The following is a 10159-nucleotide window of genomic DNA, read 5'->3' as shown; positions in this document are numbered from 1 at the left end:
TTTTTGTTTTAATTGGCAGTAGGTGCTGTGGCCAGGGACAGCCATGGTTGTAACTCACAGAAAAATCTCCCTAAAAAAATCAGTGTCGACCTAGACCGAGGTAGAACAGAAGCACATAGCTGTCCAGGTATCTGGCTGTAGAGAATGCTGGAGCCTGGCTCTTGAGAAGCAGGGTTGTGGGGGCAACTCTTGTATAAGGTGTGAGCAGGTTGACTATCTGCTTAATATGGTGGCCAGACTGAAGGATAAGTTTGCTAGCCTTAGAAATGTAAGGAAATGTAGGAAAGAGATGAACCAGAGGAGGAAGGAGATGGACCAAAGGAGGAAAGAGGTGAACCAGAGGAGGAAAGAGTTGAATCAGAGTAAGCAGGCTCTGCAGGCTCCCCCAGCAGAGGCTGGTTATTCAAAAAGCAGAGGGGAATGGACGCAGGTTCCTCTCAAAAGACGCAAAGTTAAACCTCCTTGCCTCCCCTCACCTTCCCCACTGCTCTTGGAAAACAGATATGGAGCACTGGAGATCGAGGGTGAGGTGGTCCTGATGCCAGAGGACACACCATCTGGGGTTCTCCCTGTCGTGGATATGCCCTCAGAAATGCACGGCAGATCCATCAACGAAAATATAAGTTTATTTATATATATACAAACTCTGTAACGGGGTATTTACAATCGCCCTTCACAGGTATCAATATTCAGTTAGTGGAACTATCTTTACAGAATGTTATGCATGGGCATTTTAGCCAAAATGATTCACAGGACTTAGAATCTAAACTGAGTCAGAGAGTGGCGGGGGAGGGGTTGGTCAGTGACCGGCAACCCTCCACCCGGAGCAATATAAACGCTATCCTAACCGAAGCTCTACAAAGGGCTTGGCTTACTCACAAGCTGAGAACTTTGTGGAGTCTTTCCTCAATAATGTTTATAATCCAGACAACGTGGCACGGATGTGCCGTAATAAGGAGGCAAGAAATGGCGCTGGCCGCGTGGCCGCGCCGCGTGGCCGCACCGCGTGGCTCTGCTGTTCTCTCCCAGGATACAAAATTCCTCGCTCAGAGGGGGGGTAGTGGCAGGTCAGCAACGCTGGTTCACACGGTCTACCAGGTTTTCTCCTACGATGGATCACACAGCGGTTGATCCCACGGAGTGCTGTCCACGGCACCGCATGCAGCTGGGTGACGGTGGCAAAAGGACCACGAGGCCTCCCGAAGCACTGGCTGGCACGCACGCACACACAGGCTCCAACACCGAGGTGGGGGGGCTCATTTGCCAAACGACCCCTATTTACCATTTGCCCCAGTGAATACTGGCCCAATAAGCATCTGTTGCCAACGCAAACATTAACCAATGAACTACCAGCTACCAAATATGGCCTGAGTATATGCTATACTCGGGGAAACAAATATATAGCCTGCCTCTAGTACTGCAGGGGTGAGACCACGCCCAGGTAGGCTGTTTACCTGGACTCAGTGGCGCCAGGATCCCCCCTGCTGCCTCCAGAAAGGAGGGGGGGACAAAGGAGGGTTAACACATACAGAAATATATCCTACCCAAATGTTTGGGGCACAATCCTGATCATAAGCATCCTTCACTACACTCCCTAAGGCTAAGCAGCCTAAGGTTAAACAGCCTAAGGCAAAGCAGCCTAAGGTTAAACAGCCTTCCCCTGGCATCAGGACCTGTTCCCTCAAAAAAAAGAGGAGGGTAATTGTTATTGGTGATTCCCTTCTGAGGGGAATGGAGGGCCCTATATGTCAACCTGACCCACCTCATAGGGAACTCTTTTGTCTGCCAGGAGCCCAAGTTCATGATGTTACCAGTAGGCTGCCTAGACTGGTGCAGCCCTCTGACTACTACCCTTTACTAGTTATGCAGTTAGGGAATGATGATGTTGCAACCAGAACTCCCAGGGCTATCAAAGATGACTTCAGGGCCCTGGGAGACCTGGTTGAGGGGTCAGGGGCACAAATCATTTTTTCATCAATACCCTTAGTTGCAGTAGGGAATACCATAAGGAACAGGTCAGCAGCTATAGTTAACAAGTGGCTTAGAGGCTGGTGCAGTCAAAAGAATTTTGTTTTTTTTGATATTGGGAAACTTTCTACTGCACCAGGCCAGCTGGCAACAGATAGAATACATCTGTCCCAGAGAAGGGGAAAGGTCACTGTATATGAGAATGGCCTGTCCCCCAAAGGTAACAAGATCCTGGGAAGGGAATTGGCAGGTCTCATCGACAGGGCTTTAAACTAGTTTCGAAGGGGGAAGGGGCTGAAACTAGTCCCCTCAGACAAGAGTCTGGGGGCGACAAGCTAGAGTGAGAGGTGAAACCAGCAGCCCAGCTGAAGTGCATGTACACTAATGCACGAAGCATGGGTAACAAACAAGAGGAGCTGGAAGCCTTGATGCAGCAGGAAAATTATGATATAGTTGCCATCACAGAGATGTGGTGGGATGACTCACATGACTGGAGCACTGCAATTGACGGTTACAAGCTCTTCAGGAGAGACAGGCCGGGAAGAAGGGGTGGAGGGGTGGCCCTGTACATCAGGAAGGCACTAGACGCCATTGAGATGGAGATTAGGGACGATCGGGTTGAATGCTTGTGGATAAGAATTAGAGGGAAGACCAGCAGGGCAGACACCCTGGTTGGAGTCTGTTATAGACCACCCAACCAGGAGGAAGATGTTGATGAAGCATTCTATAGGCATCTTAGGGCTGTCTCAAGATCTCCGGACCTTGTTCTCATGGGTGACTTCAACCTGCCTGACATCTGCTGGGATCCCAACACAGCAGAGAGGAGACAGTCTAGGAGGTTCTTAGAATGCATGGAGGACGGCTTCTTATCCCAGGTGCTGCGAGAGCCTACCAGGGGCAAGGCTATGCTTGACCTCCTCTTCACCAACAGGGAAGGGCTGGTGGGTGATGTGGTGGTTGGAGGGTGTTTGGGGTCCAGTGACCACGCGATAATTGAATTCTCGGTTTTTGGTCAAGCAAGAGGGGCAGCAAGAAGACCTCCACTCTGGACTTCCAGAGGGCAGACTTCGGGTTACTCAAGGAACTAATTCAGAGGGTTCCTTGGGATAAAGCCATTAATAACAAAGGGGTCCAGGAGAGCTGGACCTACTTCAAGGAAGAATTGTTGAAGGCTCAGGGACAGGCTGTGCCAATGTGCCGGAAGATGAGCCGCCGGGGCAGACGGCCAGCCTGGGTGGTTAATGAACTTTTAATGGGACTAAGGGAAAAAATGAGGGTGTATCACCTTTGGAAGAGAGGGGAGGCAACCCACGGAATGTTTATGGATGTTGCTAGGTCTTGTAGGAAGAAAATTAGGGAGGCAAAAGCACACTTGGAGCTTAAACTGGCCTCTACTGTGAAGGACAACAAAAAGTCCTTCTATAAATACATTAATAGCAAGAGGAAGGGCAAAGACAACCTCCACTCCTTGGTGGACATGGAGGGAAATGTTGTATCAAGGGATGAGGAAAAGGCAGAAATACTTAACACCTTCTTTGCCTCAATTTTTATTAGAAGGACAAAACGTCTTCCTGACAGCTGGCCTGCAGAGCTGGCAGAAGGAGCCAGGGAGCTGCACAGTTTCCCTATGTTCCATGAGGAGGTGGTTGGAACTCTCCTTAGCAGCTTGGATCCCCACAAGTCCATGGGACCAGATGGGATTCATCCTAGGGTGCTGAGACAGCTGGCAGATGAGCTGGCCAAGCCACTATCGATCATTTTCCAGCAGTCCTGGCTTACTGGCAAGGTCCCAGAGGACTGGAAGCTGGCCAACGTGGTGCCCATCCATAAGAAGGGCCAGATGGATGAGCCAGGGAATTATAGGCCTGTCAGCCTGACCTCAGTGCCAGGCAAGATCATGGAACAGGTCATCCTGAGTGCAATAACACAGCACTTACAGGATGGCCAAGTGTGGCCGGTTGACGTTGCCCCCTTAAGAAAGGGAATATGGTGGACGGAAGTTGGTAAACGGAAGGAATAGTCTAAACTAATTTCATTGGACGAGTGGGAGGAAGCACCTTCTGAGCTGGGACTACACTGGGTTTTTCCAGCACCTTATCTTCAGTCTTGCTTCTGCCTTTCTACGGTGCAGCAGCTCTGCAGCTCTGTCTCTGTGCTGGGCTTTCTGCCAAGGCCTCGGCCTTGAAAACAAGATACCAGGCCTGTATATTAACTCCTTTCCAATTAACACAAACTGCTTCTAACATTTTTTTTTTCTTTTCCCTCTCTTTTCTTTCTCTTTCTATCCCATTCTGGGGAAAGGGGGGAGAGAGGGGAGAGCGGAGGTGGGGAACCCCTCTCTGCCGAGGGGGTCACTCTCATTTCTGTGTTACTCTGTTGTATATCTTTGTATATATTGTAGATATTGTAAATTTGTAAATATCCCCCTGCAAACCCTACGTTGCTTTGTAAATATAGCTCCACTGCTTTGCTAATTCAGCTTGCGAGTTTTTTTTTCCTTTCCCTTCAATTTTTTTTCCCTTTTACTTTACAAGGGGGAAGGGAGGAGGCTTCTTGGCCTGACCCCTTCCAAACCCACCGCACCAAGGGATCAGGCCTAGCCAGCATGGATTTAGGAAGGGCAGGTCCTGCCTGACCAACCTGATCTCCTTCTATGATCAGGTGACCTGCCTGGTGGATGTGGGGAGGCCTGTGGATGTAGTCTACCTGGACCTCAGCAAGGCCTTTGACACCGTCCCCCATAGCAAACTCCTGGCCAAGCTGTCAGCCCATGGCTTGGACGGGAGCACACTGCGATGGCTTAGGAACTGGCTGGATGGCCGAGCCCAGAGAGTGGTGGTGAATGGTGTCACATCCAGCTGGCAGCCAGTCACTAGTGGTGTGCCCCAAGGATCAGTGCTGGGCCCTGTGCTCTTTAACATCTTTATTGATGATCTGGATGAGGGCACTGAGTCCATCATCAGTAAATTTGTGGACAACACCAAGCTGGGGGCAGGAGTTGATCTGCTGGGGGGTAGAGAGGCTCTGCAGAAGGACCTCGACAGGCTGGACAGATGGGCAGAATCCAACGGCATGAGATTTAACACATCCAAGTGCTGGTTTCTGCACATTGGCCACAACAACCCCATGCAGAGCTACAGGCTGGGGTCAGAGTGGCTGGAGAGCAGCCAGGCAGAGAGGGACCTGGGGGTACTGGTCGATGGTAGGCTGAACATGAGCCTGCAGTGTGCCCAGGGGTCCAAGAAGGCCAATGGCATCCTGGCCTGCATCAAGAACAGTGTGGCCAGCAGGAGCAGGGAGGTCATTCTGCCCCTGTACACTGCACTGGTTAGGCCACACCTCGAGTACTGTGTCCAGTTCTAGGCCCCTCAGTTTAGGAAGGATGTTGACTTGCTAGAGCGTGTCCAGAGAAGGGCAACAAAGTTGGTGAGGGGTTTGGAACACAAGCCCTATGAGGAAAGACTGAGGGAGCTGGGGTTGCTCAGCCTGGAGAAGAGGAGACTCAGGGGTGACCTTATCACTCTCTACAACTACCTGAAGGGAGGTTGTAGACAGGCGGATGATGGTCTCTTCTCCCAGGCACCCAGTACCAGAACAAGAGGACACAGTCTCAGGCTGCGCCAGGAGAAGTTCAGGTTGGATGTTAGGAAGAAGTTCTATACAGAAATAGTGATTGCCCATTGGAATGGGCTGCCTAGGGAGGTGGTGGAGTCGCCGTCATTGGAGGTGCTCAAGAGGAGACTTGATGGGGTGCTTGGTGCCATGGGTTAGTTGTTTGGGTGGGTTGGATTGGTGGGTGGGTTGGATTGGTTGATGGGTTGGACGCGATGATCTTGAAGGTCTCTTCCAACCTGGTTTGGTTTATTCTAAATTTATTTATTCTCAATAAGACGAGAAAAAGGCTGAGGTCCTGAACACCTTCTTTGCCTCAATTTTTACCAGCAAGGCAGGAGTTCAGGACTAGTGGCCTCCTGAGCTGGGTTATGGGGTTGGGGAGCAGTGTAGTGCCATGGTAATCCATGAGGAATTAGTTTGGGACCTGCTGAGCCACTTGGACACTCACAAGTCCATGGGACCGGATGGGATCCATCCTAGGGTGCTGAGAGAGCTGGCAGATGAGCTGGCCAAGTTGCCCTCCGTCATTTTCCTCCAGTCCTGGCTCACCAGTGAGGTCCCAGGTGACTGGATACTGGCCAATGTGGCCCACATCCACAAGAAGGGTCGGATGGTGGAACCTGGAAACTACAGGCCAGTCAGCCTGACCTCAGTGCCAGGGAAAGTGATGGAGCGGATTATCCTGGCGGCAATAACTGCACACCTGAAGGATGGCCAAGGGCTCAGGTCCAGCCAACATGGATTTAGGAAGGGCAGGTCCTGCCTCTCCAACCTGATCTCCTTCTATGATCAGGTGACCTGTCTGGTGGATGTAGGGAGGCCTGTGAATGTGGTCTACCTGGACTTCAGCAAGGCCTTTGACACCGTCCCCCACAACAAACTGCTGGCTAAGCTGTCCGCTCCTGGCTTGGACCACTACACTCTGTGCTGGGTTAGGAACTGGCTGGAGGGCCGAGCCCAGAGAGTGGTGGTGAACGGTGCCACATCCAGCTGGCAGCCAGTCACCAGTGGCGTCCCCCAGGGATCAGTGCTGGGCCCCGTCCTCTTTAAAATCTTCATTGATGATCTGGATGAGGGGATTAAGTCAGTCATCAGCAAGTTTGCAGATGACACCAAGTTAGGAGCAGATGTTAGTCAGTTAGAGGGTGGAAGGGCTCTGCAGAGGGACCTCGACCGACTGGACAGATGGGCAGAATCCAATGGAATGACATTTAACAAGTCCAAGTGCTGGGTGCTGCACTTTGGACACGGCAACCCCATGCAGAGCTACAGGCTGGGGTCAGAGTGGCCGGAGAGCTCCCAAACAGAGAGGGACCTGGGGGTGCTGATTGACAGCTGCCTAAACATGAGCCAGCAGTGTGCCCAGGTGGCCAAGAAGGCCAATGGCGTCCTGGCCTGTATTAGGAATAGTGTGGCCAGCAGGAGCAGGGAAGTCATTGTGCCCCTGTACTCTGCATTGGTTAGGCCGCACCTTGAGTACTGTGTCCAGTTCTGGGTCCCTCAGTTTAAGAAGGACATCAAGACACTTGAACGTGTCCAGAGAAGGGCAACAAAGTTGGTGAGAGGCCTTGAGCACAAGCCCTATGAGGAGAAGCTGAGGGAGCTGGGATTGTTTGCCTGGAGAAGAGGAGGCTCAGGGGTGACCTCATTGCCCTCTACAACTACCTGAAAGGTGGTTGTAGCAGGGAAGGGGTTGGTCTCTTCTCCCAGGCAACCAGGACCAGAACAAGGGGACACAGTGTCAAGCTCTGCCAGGGGAGGTTTAGACTCGAGGTGAGGAGGAAGTTCTTCACCGAATGAGTTTTTCATCATTGGAATCAGCTGACCAGGGAGGTAGTGGAGTCACTGTCCCTGGAGGCGTTCAAGAGGGGATTGGACGTGGCACTTGGTGCCATGGTCTAGTCATGGGGTCTGTGTTGATAGGTTGGACTCGATGATCCTCGAGGTCTTTTCCAACCTTAGTTATAATGTGATTCTGTGAACAGACCCATGAAGTTCAATAAGAGTAAGTGCAGGGTCCTGCATCTGGGTCGAGGCAATCCCAGGCACAAATACAGGCTGGGCAGGGACTGGCTGGAAAGCAACCCTGAGGAGAGAGACTTGGGGGTTCTGGTGGACAAAAAGCTCAACATGAGCTCTCAGTGTGCACTTGCAGCCTGCAAAGCCAATCAGATCCTGGGCTGCATCAGGAGAAGTGTGGCTAGCAGGTCGAGGGAGGTGATCCTCCCCCTCTACTCAGCCCTGGTGAGACCCCACCTGGAGTACTGTGTCCAGTTCTGGAGCCCCTATTACAAGAGGGATGTGGAGGTGCTGGAGCGTGTCCACAGAAGGGCTACAAGGATGATCAGAGGGCTGGAGCACCTCTCCTATGAGGACAGCCTGAAGGAGTTGGGGCTGTTCAGTCTGCAGAAGAGAAGGCTCCGAGGTGACCTAATTGTGGCCTTCCAGTATCTGAAGGGGGCCTACAGGAAGGCTGGGGAGGGACTTCTCAGGATCTCAGGTAGTGATAGGCCTAGGGGGAATGGAATGAAGCTAGAGGTGGGGAGATTCAGGCTGGATGTGAGGAGGAAGTACTTCACCATGAGAGTGGTGAAACCCTGGAATGTGTTGTCAAGGGAGGTGGTTGAGGCTCCATCCCTTGAGGTGTTTAAGAGCAGGCTGGATGAGGCTCTGGCCAGCCTGATCCAGTGTGGGGTGTCCCTGCCCATGGCAGGGGGTTTGGAACTAGATGATCCTTGTTGTAGCGGGTTGAGAGAGAAGGCCCAGTTCTCCCTCCCCCGCAAAGAGGAAAAAACCCACAGCTACCTCAGTCGGAAAAGCAAAAGGGATGCTACATTTACAAGCAATGTGAAAATGCAGGCGCTATATATATACACAATATATACAGTATTGAAAATATATATATACAGAAATATACAGCAAAGAAAAATACAGGAACAAAATTCCCTTCTCCGGACAGAGGAGGGTTCCCCCCCTGTACCCCGCTCTCTCCCCCCTACCTCCCTTTTTTCCTAAAAAGGGTTAGAGAGAGGAAAGGCAGTTTTTAAGGTAGTGGCCTCCAAGCACATGCAGGATTAATGATTGTCTTATCCAAGGTCACTCTGGCTAGGTGCCCAGAAGCAGACAAGCTGGAAAGGCAGAAGGATACAAAACGAGAAAAATTCCAACTGCACTAAAACTTAAAGCTGCGTTCTACCAATCTACCAATGAAATTTGTTTAGACCTGTCTTTGTTTACAAAATATTCAGTGAGAGTGTCCCAGTACTGTCCCTTTCTTAAAGGCACAGTCTCAAACAGTCACAGTCCACCCCTTCTAAACAATTTCATTGGGTGTTTATACTGTCCATCCAATCCAAAACAATATTTACAGTTCGTAAGTAAAGTTCATAGTCCGCTACAGCTATGCTCAGATGTAGATGATTCAAGAGTCCAAGAAAATCAGGAAACAAGGAAAATGGAAAACAGTTAGTCTCTTCACAGACGAAACAAAGAAAAGGGAAAACAGGGAAACAGGGATAGAGGGACTCTCCTTTGACTCAGGGCTCTCTAGGGTTCTCATGGTTCGTGCACCGTAGATTCTCGTAGATTCTTCCTTTGGATGTGATGTAGCTGTACAAAAGTCTGAAATTAAACCCTTTCAGCTAAAGCTAAATTTCTTTGCGGAATACGCTGAATTTCACCATTCTCTTGCATTACCCAATAAGTGTGACCCGGACCCTCAGCTGAAACCACCCCTCGGACAGGTTTAGCCTCTCCTGAGGGTGAAAATACCCAGAGAGTTTTACCTAACAGATTCTTTTCTCTAACAACAGGAACACTATCACCTTCTACTTTCCGTAGCAAATCTGAATGTGCGGGTCCAGCTCGGTTCACTGAACCTCTACTATTTACCAGCCAGGTTGCTTGTGCTAAATGTTTTTCCCAGTTTTTCAAAGATCCACCCCCCATGGCTTTAAGAGTGGTCTTCAACAAACCATTGCAGCATTCAATCTTCCCTGAAGCTGGAGCATAATAGGGAATATGGAATATCCATTCAATACCGTGCTCTTTTGCCCAGTTCTTTACAAGGTTGTTCTTGAAATGAGTTCCGTTGTCTGACTCAATCCTCTCTGGAGTTCCGTGTCTGCACAGGATCTGTCTCTCCAGAACGAGAATGGTGTTGCATGCAGTTGCATGTGGAACTGGATAAGTTTCCAACCATCCAGTGTTTGCCTCTACCATAGTAAGCACGTATTGCTTACCAGAACAAGAACGTGGTAGAGTAATGTAGTCAATCTGCCAAGCTTCACCATACTTGTACTTGGACCATCTGTCACCATACCACAAGGGCTTAATTCGCTTTGCCTGCTTAATAGCAGCACAAATGTCACAGTCATGGATGACTTGTGTGATAGCATCCATGGAAATGTCTATGGATCTGTCACGAGCCCATTGGTATGTTGCATCTCTGCCTTGATGTCCTGACGAATCATGAGCCCACCGAGCTAAGAATATCTCACCTCGGTGTTTCCAGTCAAGATCAAGATTAGAGTCCATGTCTACTTGAGAAACTCTTGCAGCTAAATCTGCCTGATGG

This window comes from Melanerpes formicivorus, unplaced genomic scaffold (genome assembly GCF_026170545.1).
Source record: "Melanerpes formicivorus ecotype bairdi unplaced genomic scaffold, bMelFor1.0.p_v2 SCAF_86, whole genome shotgun sequence".
NCBI lineage: Eukaryota > Metazoa > Chordata > Aves > Piciformes > Picidae > Melanerpes > Melanerpes formicivorus.
The sequence above is the reverse complement of the archived record's forward strand: the minus strand, read 5'-3'. Positions refer to the sequence as shown.